Genomic DNA, 14,612 nt, shown 5'->3' on the forward strand with positions numbered 1-14,612 from the left:
GGCTAGTATAATCATTGATTGGCAACCTGCCCAGGCTCTGGGGCTGTGGTTATCTGATATTCCCATTCTCTAATGTCTTAAAACCCAGAACTACGACTTAACTTACTTGGCTTTGACTTTCCCATCTTTTTTCTCTTTTTCTAGGTTCCTTTTTCAAATCTTGATGCTCACTCAATACCCATTGCTGAAACCTGTCTGTAACTCATGAATACAATATCTGGGATGATTTTGTAAACTCCACTCATGAATTAATGAAAATCAGCCTTGTAAATTCAAAAGGAGAGTTCTTTCTAGTTGGGGCTTGATAATTCTAGATTTAATATAAATAAAAATACTCAAATTAGCTCAAGTATACATGTAACAACACTTCAACATGCTAGGAAGTGTGTCGAAAAAATATTTAACAAATATGCCACTTATAATGGAGCAGATACATGGAGTTGGTTAATATCTTTGGAGAGCCTTGCTTGGACAGAATTACTTCCATTTAGAAATTCTCTTTGGTCTAGCTACACTAAATCTGATTTATCTTCTGGACTTTGAGTTATAGAAAAGTTCACAGGCATTGCAAAAACACTCATTGAAAACATAAAGGTTGATTATCATTGTGTGAGGAGGTTGAAAATAAATCTTTTGGCAACTGCTACATCTGGGCTTGCAGTTAATGACCTTTTTGGATCAGTGCCAGGACACCAATCTACCTTGTGCATGGCTCTGCTAAGGTTGCAACCAGTCTGAAGCAAGCAAGCTAGCAATCGAATAAAATGGCCCAGTGTGAGAGGCAGTTTAAAAGCATTAGTGTCATCATGTCTACCCGGGAGAGAGCTTCTCACCAGCCTTAGCGATTTTTCCCTGATGTATGGGGCATATAGGGAAAAAATAAAGCTGGTAATTTAAAAAATATTACTGATTTTTTAATTAATAAACTTTATTTTTAGAGCAGCTTTAGGTTCACAGCAAAATTGAATGGGATATACAGAGATTTTCCAAATATCCCCTGTACACACACACGCGCACACACACACGCGCACACACACACACTGCATCTCCCACTATCAACATACCAGACTGGTTTGTTTCAGCATGAATCTACCTTGATACATTATTATCACCCAACATCCATAGTTTACATCAGGGATTACTCTTGGTATTGTATATTCTGTGGGTTTTGACAAGTGTAAAATGACATGTATCCGTCATTAGAGAATCATAAAGAATAATTTCACTGTCCTAGAAATGCTCTGTCCCCTGTCTTTTCATCTCTCTCACCTCCTAACCCCTGGAATCACTAATCTTTTTACTGTCCCCATAGTTTTGCCTTTTACACATGGCTAGGATCATATAATATGCTGCCTTTTCAGATTGGCTTTTTTTACTTAGTAATATGCATTTAAGCTTCTTCCATATCTTTTCATGGCTTGATAGCTCATTTCTTTTTCAGTGCTGAATAATATTCCATTTTCGGATTTACCATAATTTATTTATCCATTCACCTACTGAAGGATATCTTGGTTGCTTCCAAGTTTGGACAATTATGAGCAAACCTGCTATAAACATCCATGTATAGCTTTTTATGGACATAAGTTTTCGATTCATTTGGGTAAATACTAAGCAGCATGTTTGCTGGATTGTATGGTAAGACTATATTTAGTTTTATAAGAACTCGCCAAATTCTCTTCCAAAGTGGCTATATACCATTTTGCATTTCTACTGGCAATGAAAGAAAGTTCCTGTTCTCCACATCCTTGCTAGCATTTGGTGTTGTCAGGGTTTTGGATTTGGGGCTATTCTGATAGATGTGTGAGTAATATCTAATTTTTGTTTTAATTCACAATTCCCTAATGATACATGACATTAAATATCTTTTTATACTTACTTGCTATGTGTATGTTTTCATTGGTGAGATATCTGTTCAGATCTTTAGGCCATTTTTTAAATGAGATTGTTTGTGTCCTCACTGTTGAGTTTAAGGGTTGTTTGTATATCTTGGATAAGAGTCCTATATCAGATGTGTGTTTTGCAAATATTTTTCCCAGTCTGAGGTTTGTCTTCTTATTCTCTTGACATTTTCTTTCATAGAGCAGAAATTTTTAGTTGTAATGAAATCCAGCCTACCAATTATGTCTTCAATGGATCACGACTTTGGTGTTTTATCTAAAAAGTAATCCCCGTACCCAAAGTCATTTAGATTTTTCTCCTAGATATCTTCTAGGAGTTTTTCAGTTTTGTGTTTTGTATTCAGGTCTATGATCCATTTTGAGTTAAATTTTGCAAGGGGAAAAAGGTCAGAGTTTATATTCATTTGTTTTGCATATGGATGTCCAGTTATTCCACCATTAGTTGTTGAAGAGACTAACTTTGCTCCATTGTATTGTATTTCCTTGTTATCTAAGATCAGTTGACTATATGTGCGTCTATTTTTGGGCTTTCTGTTCTGTTCTATCAATCTGTTTGTCTCTTCTTTCACTGGTACCATACTATCTTGATTACTGTAGCTTTATAATAAATGTTATATTTGAATAATGTCAGCCCTTCAACTTTTTTCTACTCCTTCAATATTGACTTGGCTATATTCTGGGTCTTTTTTCCCTCCATATAAACTTTAGGATCAGTTTGTCAATATACACAAAATAACTTGATGGGATTTTGATTGGGATTTCAATAAATTTTTACATACAAAATTAGGAAAAAACTGACAACTTGAAAATACTTAGTCTCCCTATCATGGAATACCTTTATTTATTTCTTGATATCCTTCATCAGAGTTTTCTTCACGTATATCTTGAACATATTTTGTAAAATGTATAACTATTTCATTTTGGGAAGCAAATGTAAATGGTGCTATGTTTTTTCTTCCAGTTTTATTGAGATATACCTGACATATAACACTGTATAAGTTTAAGGTGTGCAATGTGATGATTGTATACATGTATACATTGTGAAATGTTTACCATAATAAGGTTAGTTAACACATCCTTCACATTACATAATTATCATTTTGTTGTTGTTATGGTGAGCACATTAAAGAACTATATTCATAGAAACTTTCAAGAATATAATACAGTTTTGGTAACTATACTCAACATATTATACATTAGATCACTGAAACTTATTCATCTTATAATTGAATTTCTGTACCTTATCAATAACATCTCCCCATTTTTCCTGCTCCCAAGCCCCTGATAACCATCATTCTGCTCCGTTTCTATGAGTTTGGTGTTTTTAGATTGCACGTATAAGTGATATCATACAGTATTTGCTTTTTTGTGTGTCCGACTTATTTCACTTAGCATAATGCCCTCAAGGTCGGTTCATGTTGTTGCAAATGGCAGGGATTTTCTTCTATTTTGTGGCTGAAAAAGAATCTACTATACATATATATACCACATCTTCTTTATCCATTCATCTGTCAGTGGACACTTAAGTTGTTTCTATGCCTTGGCTATTGTGAATAATGCTGCAATGAACATGGGATCACAGATATGTCCTTGAACTAATAATTTCATCTTCTTTGGATATATACCCAAAAGTGGGATTGTTGGATCATATGGTACTTCTATTTTTAATTTTTTGAGGAAGCTCCATACTGGTTTCCATAATGAATATACCAATTTATATTTCTACCAACAGTGTACAAGTGTTCCTTTTAATCCACATCCTTACCAGCATTTATCTCTATCTTTTTGATAATAGCCATTGTAACAGTATAAAGTGATATCTTTTATGTTCCCTTGGTCTATCTGTCAGTTTTTATGCCAGTATAATACTATTTGATTACTATAGCTTTGTAATATAGTTTGAAATCAGAAAATGTGATGCCTCCAGTTTTGTTCTTCTTTCTCAGGATTGATTTAACTTTTCAGGATCTTTTGTGATTCTAAACCAATTTTAGGATTGTTTCTTCTATTTCAGTAAAAAAAAAAATGACATTGGATTCTTGATAGGGATTGCATTGAATCTCTGGTTGGCTTTGGGTATTGTGGACATTATGACAATATTAATTCATACAGTCCATGAACACCAGATATATTTCCATTTATTTGTGTCTTCTTCAATTTTTTCATCAATATCATAGAGTTTTCAGTGTACAAATCTTTAACTTCCTTGGTTAGATTTATTCCTTGGTGTCTTATTGTTCTTGATGCTATTGTAAGTGGGATTGGTTTTTCTAAAACTTTTTAAGATAGTTCATTGTTAGTGTACAGAAATGTAACTGATTTTTGTATGTTAATTTTGTATCCTAAAACATAACTGAATTTTTTATTAGATTCAACAGTTTTTAGGTGGAGTCTTTAGGATTTTCTACGTATAAAATCATGTCACCTACAAATAATTTTGCTTCTTTTTGTTCTGATTCAGATGACTTTTATTTCCTTTTTCTGCTTCATTTCTCTAGTAGGACTTCCAGTACTGTGTTAAATAGGAGTGGTGAGAGTGGGCACCCTTGTCTTGATTCTGATCTTAGCTTTTAGTCTTTTACCATGAAGTATGATGTTAGCTTTGGACTTGTCACATATGGCCTTTATTCTGTTAAGGTTTATTTCTTCTATATCCAATTTGTTGGTAGTTTTTATTATGGATGGATGTTGAGTTTTGTCAAATGGTGTCTCTGCATCCATCGAGATGATGATATGATTTTTATCTGTCATTCTATTAACGTGATGTATCACATTTATTTGTTGGCATATTTTGAATTATCCTTGCACCCCAGGGTTGAATCCCATTTGATTGTGGGTGTATGATCTTTTTAATGTGCTGTTGAATTCAATTTGCTGTATTTTGTTAAGAATTTTTGCCTCTATATTCATCAGTGATATTGGTCTGTAGTTTTCTTTTCTTATAGTGCCCTCATCTGCCTTTAGTATCAGGGCAATGCTGGCCTTGTAAAATGAATTTAGGAGTGTTCCCTCCTCTTGAAATTTTTGAAAGAGTTTGAGTAGGATTGGCATTAATTATCCTTTAAATGTTTGGTAAAATTTGAATGAAACCATCTGGTCTTGGGCTTTTCTTTGTTGGGAGGTTTCTGGTTACTGATTCAATTCACTTATTATTTGTCTGTAAAGATTTTCTATTTCTTCATGATTTAATCTTGGTAGGTAATATGTTTCTAGGAATTTATCCAGTTTTCTACATTGTCCACTTTGTTGAGGTACAGTTAGTTGTTCATAATAGTCTCTTACGATCCTTTGTATTTCTATGGTATCCGGTGTAATATCTCCTCTTTCATTTATAATGTTATTTATTTGGGTCCTCTCTTTTTTTTCTTGGTTAGGCTAGCTAAAGGTTTGTCGATTTTATTTTTTCAAGAAATCATTTTTTAGTCGTATTAATCTTTTTCTATTGTTTTTTTTTCTGTTCCATTCATTTTTTCTCTAATCTTTGTTATTTCATTCCTTCCACTAACTGGTTTTAGTTTCTTCTTTTTTTTCTAGTTCCTTAAGGTTTAAAGTTAGGTTGTTTATTTGAGATATTTTAATTTTCTTAACATATGCATTTATTGCTATAAAATTCCTTCTTAGAACTGCTTTTGCTGTATCCCATAAATTTAGATATATTTTGTTTCCATTTTTTGTTTGTTTCCAGGCATTTTTAAAATTTCCCTTTTGTTTTCTTTTATCCATTGGTGATACAAGAGTGTGTTGTTTAACTTCTATGTATTTGTAAATTTTCCTCCTGTTATTAATTTCTAATTTTATATCACTGTGGTCAGAAAAGATAATTCATGTGATTTCAACCTTCCCTAATTTTCTAACACTTGTTATGTGGCCCCATGTGCTCTATCCTAGAAAAGGTACCCTGTGTGCTTGAAAAGATTGTGTATTCTGCTTCTGTTGAATGGAATGTTCTATATATGTTAGGTGTATTTTGTCTATCGTGTTGTTCAAATCCACTGTTTTCTTATTGGTTTTGTCTGGATGACCTGCCCATTGTTGAGCAGAGTACTAAAGTCTCCAACTACTATTTTATTGCTGTTTATTTCTCCTTTTAGTTCTCTTAGTATTTGCTCTCTTCTTTCTTGGTTAGCCTACCTAGAAGGTTATTGATTTTATTGATCTTATCAAAGAAACAACTTTTCATTCTGTTGATTTTTTGTATTGATTTCCTGTTTTTAATTTTATTGATTTCTGCTCTAATTCTTGCTATTTGTTTTCTTTTACTCACTTTGGATTTAATTTTCTCTTCTGTTTCTATTTGTCTAAACGAGAAGCTTAGATGATTGAATTTAGATGTTTTTTTTGGATGTATGCATTCGATGCTGTAAGTTTTCCTCTAAGCACTACTTTTTTTGTTTGCATCCCACAAATTTTGATAAATTGTGTTTTCATTTTCGCTCAGCTACTTTCAATTTTTAAATTCAATCTATGTGTTATTTAGAAATGTGTTGCTTAATTTCGAAGTATTTGGAGGGGATTTTCTGACTATCTTTTAATTACTGATTTTTAGTTTAATTTCATTGTGGTCTGAAAGAAGACATTATTTGAGTTCTATTCTTTTAGATTTGTTAGTGTTTTATGGTCCAGAGTGTCATCTGCCTTGGTGAATGTTTCATGTGCATTTGAGAATGTGTACTCAGCTGTTGTTGAGTAAAGTAATCTATAGATGTCCATTATACCCAGTTAATTGATGGTATGGTTGAGTTCACTTATGTCTTTTTGATTTTCCATCTGCTGGATCAGTCCATTTCTTATAGAGGAGTAATGAACCCTTCAAACTTTATGGTGGATTCATCTATTTCTCCTTACATTTCTATCAGTTTTTGACTCACATATTTGGATGCTCAGTTTTTAGGTGCACACATGTTAATGATTGTTATGTCTTCTTGGAGAATTGCCCTCTTTATTGTTACATAATTATCCTTGATAATTTTCTGACCGAAATTAATATTGCTATTCCTGCATTCTTTTGATTAGGGTTAGCATGTATATCTTTCTCCGGCCATTTGCTTTTAATCTATATGAACCTTTATATTTAAATTGAGTTTCTTATAAACAACAGATAGTTGCATCTTGTTTGTTTTTTTTATAAATTTTTTAAACATTTATTTATTTTTGAGAGACAGAGAGCGAGCGTGAGTGGGGGAGGGGCAGAGAGAGAGGGAGACACAGAATCTGAAGCAGGCTCCAGGCTCTGAGCTGTCAGCCCAGAGCCTGACGCGGGGCTCGAACTAACAAACCGTGAGATCATGACCTGAGCTGAAGGAGGATGCTTAACCGACTGAGCCACCCAGGCGCCCCACGTCTTGTTTTTTTTTTTTTTTTTTTTTAACACACTATGACTATCTCTGTCTTTTGATTGGTACATTTAGACCATTGAACTTTAAGGTGACCATTTATATAATCCACCTCATGCCAGTCAGAGTGGCTAAAATGAACAAATCAGGAGACTATAGATGCTGGAGAGGATGTGGAGAAACGGAAACCCTCTTGCACTGTTGGTGGGAATGCAAACAGGTGCAGCCACTCTGGAAAACTGTGGAGGTTTCTCAAAAAATGAAAAATAGAGCTACCCTATGACCCAGCAATAGCACTGCTAGGAATTTACTCAAAGGATATAGGAGTGCTGATGCATAGGGGCACTTGTACCCCAATGTTTATAGCAGCACTTTCAACAATAGCCAAATTATGGAAAGAGCCTGAATGTCTATCAACTGATGAATGGATAAAGAAGATATGGTTTATATATACGTTGGAATACTACTTGGCAATGAGAAAGAATGAAATCCTGCCATTTGCAACAACATGGATGGAACTGGAGGGTATTATGCTAAGTGAAATATCAGGCAGAGAAAGATACCATATGTTTTCACTCATACATGAATCTTGAGGAACTTAACAGAAGACCATGGGGGAGAGGAAGAGGAAAAAAAGTTACAAACAGAGAGGGAGGGAGGCAAACCATAACAGACTCTTGGATACAGAGAACAAACTGAGGGCTGATGGGGGGAGGGGAAAGTGGGTGATGGGCATTGAGGAGGGCACTTGTTGGGATGAGCACTGGGTGTTGTATGGAAGCCAATGTGACAATAAATTATATTAAACTATATTAATTATATTAAACTATATTATTATATTAATCTACTGAGATTATTAGTTATCACATTTGTTATTGTTTTCTATTTGTTGTCCTTGTTCTTTGCTCTTATTTTCTTCCACACACTTTTTCTGCATTTTGTGGTTTTGAGTATTATATATGACTGCATTTTCATTTCCTTTCTTAGTATATCGATTTATCTAGAGTTTGCAATATACATTTACAATAAATCCAAGTCCACTTTCAAATAAGACTATACCACTTCATTGGTAGTGCAAGTACCTTATAATAACCAAATACTCCTAATTCCTTCCTCCCATCCCTTGTGTCATTGTTGTCATTCATTTATGTATATATATATATATATGCAAATGTATATGCAAATATATGTAAGCATGCAATGTTGAATACATTGTTGTTATTATTTTGAATAAGTTGTTATTTGTTAGAACAATTAAGGATCAGAAAAATTAAAAATTTCATTTTGCTCTCACATTCATTTTCTGATATTCTTTATGTAGATCTGAGTTTCTGACCTGTATCATTCTTTTTCTTCTCTTTAAATAACTTCTTTTAACATTTCTTGTAAGGCAGTTCTACTGGCAATAAATCCCCTCAGTTTTTCTTTGAGAAAGTCGTTATTTCTTCACTTTTGAAGAATAATTTCACAGGATACAAAATTCTAGGTTGATTTTTTTCTCTCAACACTTAAATATTTCACTGCATTTTCTTCTTGTTTGCATGGTTTCTGAGAAGGCAGATGTAATTCTTATCCTAGTTCCTCTATAGGTAAAGTGTTTTTTTCCTCTGGCTTCTTTCAAAATTTCTTGTCTCTGACTTCTGATGTTTGAAAATGGTATGTCTAGGTGTAGAATTTTGGGGAAGGCATTGCATTCATCTTGGCTAGTGTTTGCTGAGCTTTCTGGATCTTTAGTTTGGTGTCTGACATTAATTTGGGGGAAATTCTAAGTCAGTACTGCTGCAAATACTGCTTCTTTTCCTTTTTCTCTTTCTTCTCCTGATATTCCCATTATGCATATGTTACATCTTTTGTAATTGTTGCACAGTTCTTGGACATTCTGTTCTGGGTTTTTTTTTTTCAGGTTTTTTTCTTTGCTTTTCAGTTTTGGAAGTTTGAAAGTTTCTATCACCATAATCTCAATCTCAATCTCAGGGATTCTCTTTCTGTAGCCCCATTTAGCCTACTAATGAGGCCATCAAAAACATACTTTATTTCTGTTACAGTGCTTTTGATCTCTAACATTTCTATTTGATTCTTAGAATTTCCATCTCTCTGCCTACACTATCCAGTTTTTTGTATGTTATCTACTTTTTTCAATTAAAGTCCTTAGCAGTTAAAGAATTTAAAATTTAAAATTTAAAATTTTTTAATATTTATTTATTTTTGAGACACAGAGACAGAGTGTGAGTGGGGGAGTGGCAGAGTGAGAGAGAGAGACACAGAATCAGAAGCAGGCTCCAGGCACTGAGCTGTCAGCACAGAGCCCCACGTGGGGCTGAAACCCACAAAGCACAAGATCATGACCTCAGCCAAAGACTGACGCTTAACCAACTGAGCCACCGGGTGCCCCTAAAAAATTTAAATGTAGAAATCAGAAGAATTAAAAATTCTTGTTCTGATAATTCTAAATTTCCTGCCATCTGACTTTAGGTATGATGCTTGTTCAATGTCTTCAAACTGTGGTTTGTTTTTTTTTTTTTTGCCTTTTAGTATGGTTTATAGTTTTTTGTTGAAAGTAGACGTGATGTACTCGGTAAAAGAAACTGCAGTAAATAGGATTTTAGTAATGTGGTGGTAAACTGTCAGGAGAAGGAAAGTGTTCTCTAGTCCTATGGTTTTGAAGGCCCTATGCCTCTGGACTGTGAAATTTACCACTGCTTTTCAGGTTTTTGTTTTGTTTTGTTTTGTTTGTTTGTTTGTTTTTCTTCTCTTAGGTGGGACAGAATGGCTGGAGGGACCTGGAGTTGTGTATTTCCCTTCCTCTGTGTGGAAAACTAGAGGGGCTGACATTGGTTATTTCACTGTTCCCAGGTAGGTTAGACTTTGATAAAACCCCCAGAGATTAGGTTCTGTAAAATAGTTCCTCCTGCGTGCAGAACTTGTTAAGAAGAATAGACTGCTCTGAAATATTTCATAATCTTTCTTTTTCCCTCCAGCTGGGAGCATAGTGGGATTTTCCTCCTTTATCCACTGTGAGAGTCAAATTGAACTCCTAGAGATAAATGTGGTCTCTCCTATGATTGGTTCCACTGGAATTTTTACTTCTCAGTTGTATACACTGAACTCCCAGCAATTTGTCAGTTATAATCCAGGGTTGCTTTTTGTTGTTGTTGTTGTTGTTGTTGTTGTTGTTGTTGTTTTTACCCAGAACTGGCTCCCATGGAGGTTTTTGCTTTAGTAAATGGTGATTCTCTGCATCCTCCATGTATCTCTCCAACTTGGGATGGGGCAGTGATTTGCCCTGTGACCTCACTTCTTTGCCAGACCTAAAAAGAGGCTTTTTTTTTCCTTCAGTTTGTTCAGGTTTTTACTTGTAGTTAAAATATAGTGGGAACTTCCAAATCCCTTAAATGCCAGACCAGAAATTGGAAGTAAAGCTGGAAATTTTAGATACAAAATTATTGTTGTCTTTTGGGCCCTCCAGGTCTATCATATATCTCGTGTACCAGCTGAGTCCATAGGTAAATCCACACCAATACTCACCCCCCCCACCTACACTACCAAGCATCCTATAATACTCATAATCCCATGTACACGTTTGAGTTCTTCTTCAGAACATACTCAGATTGAATACCAGCTGTGTATCCATTTGATTTTTTGTGTGTTTGGCACCTCTGTGTGATTGTTTATAATTTATGTACAACTTTAAGCAGTTACTATTCTGATCTCCTTGAGAGTTTTATGAAAAAGCATTACAGTCTTCAGGGAGATTTTTTTTTCATTTTTGGAAAATATATTTTGTAAAGGAAACAATTTTGAAAGAAGTGATTGCTAACAAACTCTCCATGCACTTATGACACATCTCCAGTAATTGGCTTCCTTTGGATTTGAGCTAATTTTTGGTAGGAGAGATGGAGGTGGAAGGAAAGCAGAAGGTTTAGAAGGTGCCAGAGAGGAGGCTGAAGAAAACCCAATGTGAGGAGGAAGCTAGAAAGAATCCAAAATGAGCCAAACAATGTTGTCTTGAGAACTATTGACAAAGCATGAAGAAAGACTTTTAAAATTTCTTTTTTAAGCATTTATTTCTTTTTTTTCCCCCAAGGTTTTATTTAAATTCCAGCTAGTTAACATACAGTGCAATATTAGTTTCAGGTATAGAATTTAGTGATTCATCACTTACATACAACACCCACTGCTCGCAAAAAGTGCCCTCCTTAATCCTTATCGCCTGTTTAACCTATTCCCCCACCCCCATTTATTTCTTAAGGATATGATAATCCATTAGATTATTAAATCCAAATACACACACTTTATTTCTCTCTTTTGCCCCTTTAGGGAAGATAGTTATCAGATGGTCAGGTTTAACCTTTTCATGCTATTTCACCCAAATTTTGAAAATATTAGCTTGATTTCAAAAATGTATTTTCTTTGAATTATATAATATATTTAATATCTGTGCAAAAACATGTCATGGTTTGTATGTTATATTATTATAAATACGATACTAGAGTTTTTTTCTTCTAAATTAACTTGGCATCATTTCCTCTTTAGCAAAGCTGATTTGCTATGGATATTTCATGGGGAAAATGTGAAAGCAGGATGGAGAAGCCATAGATATTTGAAAAAAAAACCTTAACCTCTGCCTCACAATGGAAAAAAAAATCTTCTTGATGATTGAAAGTGCCAACCCCTCGTCTCCTCATCTGTGAGCATGGGAGTTCAAGACTAAATCATATTATTTTAGGAAAAATCAATAGGTCTCATAAAATTACCAGTCTCCTCATGAACACAGAACAGTGTTTCTGAAAGAAAATATGATTTGTTGCTCTGTTCTATATGTATATTAATAGAGATTGATGAGAGATGTAGAATAACCAGAGAATTCCTTTGCAGTGCCTGATAAATCACTTTTCCTCCAATTGTGAAAGGAGGAATTTATTTCTCATTGTAGAACTTCCAGAGTAAATTTCCACTGGCTTCTCTAGCACTCCAGATGTAAGAAGTATAACCCAAGCTCTGTTGTTCAGTATAACTTTCAGTCTGTCCCTCTGGGCTAGACACAGAACAGGCCCCAAACACTAATTGTGCTGCATGGGTCATCTCCTCAACACTCAGAAAAAGGCAGCAGTCAATAGGAAGCCCTAATGACAGTCACAGGATAGCCTATTAAATAAGAAACATTGGACTAGTGTTGAGGGTTTTGGGGCCCCATAGTAGATATTATACTTTGGATTCACCATCTATAAAACAGAAATGGTGTCTTTCACATATTAATTATAATATATGGAAATTATGAACAAATTCCACGGAAATCCCTCCAAACTTATGTTGGTCATTGGCTTCTGCCTGCTTTCCTAACTCAGCTATCCCAGATTTCTGTATCTTTTCTCTGGAAAAAGTGGAATGGCAGATAATGAATGGAGGGATGGAGAGGGAACAAATTAGGAACTTAAGAGTTTCCACCAATTAAAAAATTGATTCTTCCCTCAATGCCAGCATATCTGTTACTAGATCATCTCTACCAGGCAGTTCAGCATAATTAGTTTATAAAACTAGGCTTTTGTGTCAGATAGATTTAGGTTTGAATCTAGGCTCTTCCACTTACTTACTGTGGGGTCTTAGGCAAGCCATCTATTCTTTCAGGTTCAATTTATCAGTGAAATGAGGCTAAGAATGCCTTCGTTAGCTTATTTTCATGATTAAATGAAATTAATAATATAACAGGAATGCCGCATTCATCCCCAAATAAGTACTCTGTGAGTGATGGTGGTGGTGGTGGTGGTGGAGTTATTGGTTGTCTTTCTTTGGAACTCATAGCCATCACGTGTTTTATTTCTTTTAACATTGTTGGGGGTGGGCCCAGTGCCCATTGTGTAAGCTGGTACAAAAGGCTATGGGTCTGCAGCAACGAAACACCTGTTTTCATTATTTTTCAAAAATGATTTTTGTCTTTGTAAAGTTCCTACTCATCTTTATGAACACGAGTTGATTTGGAGTCATGACCCTGGATCTTATAGATTTCCCAGAGGTTTAATACATAGATTTATTTTAGGTCATGATTAGCTGGTTGTCATACTAACTACCCAGAACTTTGAGCAAAGGTTCCTTCCTGACTAATCTGCTGATAGAGCCAGAGAAGCCATTCAATTACATTGAACTGAGCTTGTGTTGCTCATCTTTCACTAAGTAGTAATACCTGTGACATGAAGTGTGGGTTCTGAACGCAGCAAAGTTCAGTTGCTTGGGAGATCATGGAAGCTATGAAGCTTTAATATAATGAACAGTGTGGGAGCCAATGTCCATATAGAATCCAGAATCAGGGAAGTAAACCCATCAGCTTTCTCCAGCTTTCCATAGCTCCATCTTCTTAGAGGCTTTATTGGTAGACCTCAACTCACACTGGTTCTTGAGCCAATACTGGTAGGGTCATGAGGGCTTTCAGCAGATTAACCCCTCATCTATACCACCAAATCAAGGGTAGGCTTTTGGAGAACTGGAATGCAGTCTTGAGTTCAAAACACTATATCCATAGTAAAGTTAGTGGCCAAGCATTCCTTTATCCTCTGCAATGATGGCCAAAGTTGACTGAGTTAAAACCATGGCTTCCCCACTATTGATATTTAGGCTTTCAGTCCTCTCTCTGGGGCCCTGGTTGGATATGGTAAGTTAAGAGTTCCATTTGTTTCTCCTAGAAACACTGAGAGTTGATCATATTCCCTCTCTGTGTCTCAATTAGCTTCCTGGAATGACCCAGAAGAGGGAGATTTCAAATTTCAAGATAATGCTACCCACAGTATATTCTCTTTTTATTTTGAAAAATAATCTGCCAATACACTTATAAATGATATTTACATATGAGAATAATTAAAAGCCATCTGGGCAGCAGAAAAGAAAAAAAAGGATGGAAGGAAGAGGAACGCAAAGCGTCCTCTATACAGCTGCCACTATCAATGACAAATACGCTTGAGGCCACTTAGCCCCATGCCCTGCCTCCACTATAGGTCAACTCAAATCCATTTCATAGCAGGTGTTTTAGCCACCCCTGAGTATACTGATTCCATTGTTTTTGCTTACTCATATACACAACTTCATCTTCAGTTTAAAATAAACATTTTCTTGATGCAATTTCATCCTATTTCTTTCTTGGTTTGTTTTTATGAAGAAGGGGATCCTGCAGCTTGGAGATCTTTTACTGTGGTGTGGATCTTCAAAGTCTCCCTGCAGAGTGAATCCCTGAGGCCTGGTGGCAGGTCACAACCAGTTTCCTTTGTGGTGATATATCCTTACAGAAGATAGGGTGACTTGACAGTCTGACAGACACTTAAAGTGTGAAGATGAATAAAAGATACATCACTCCTGATGGGCATATATATATAAAAAAAAAGCTGTCAGTCGATGT

Source organism: Lynx canadensis, chromosome X (genome assembly GCF_007474595.2).
Source record: "Lynx canadensis isolate LIC74 chromosome X, mLynCan4.pri.v2, whole genome shotgun sequence".
NCBI classification, from domain to species: domain Eukaryota; kingdom Metazoa; phylum Chordata; class Mammalia; order Carnivora; family Felidae; genus Lynx; species Lynx canadensis.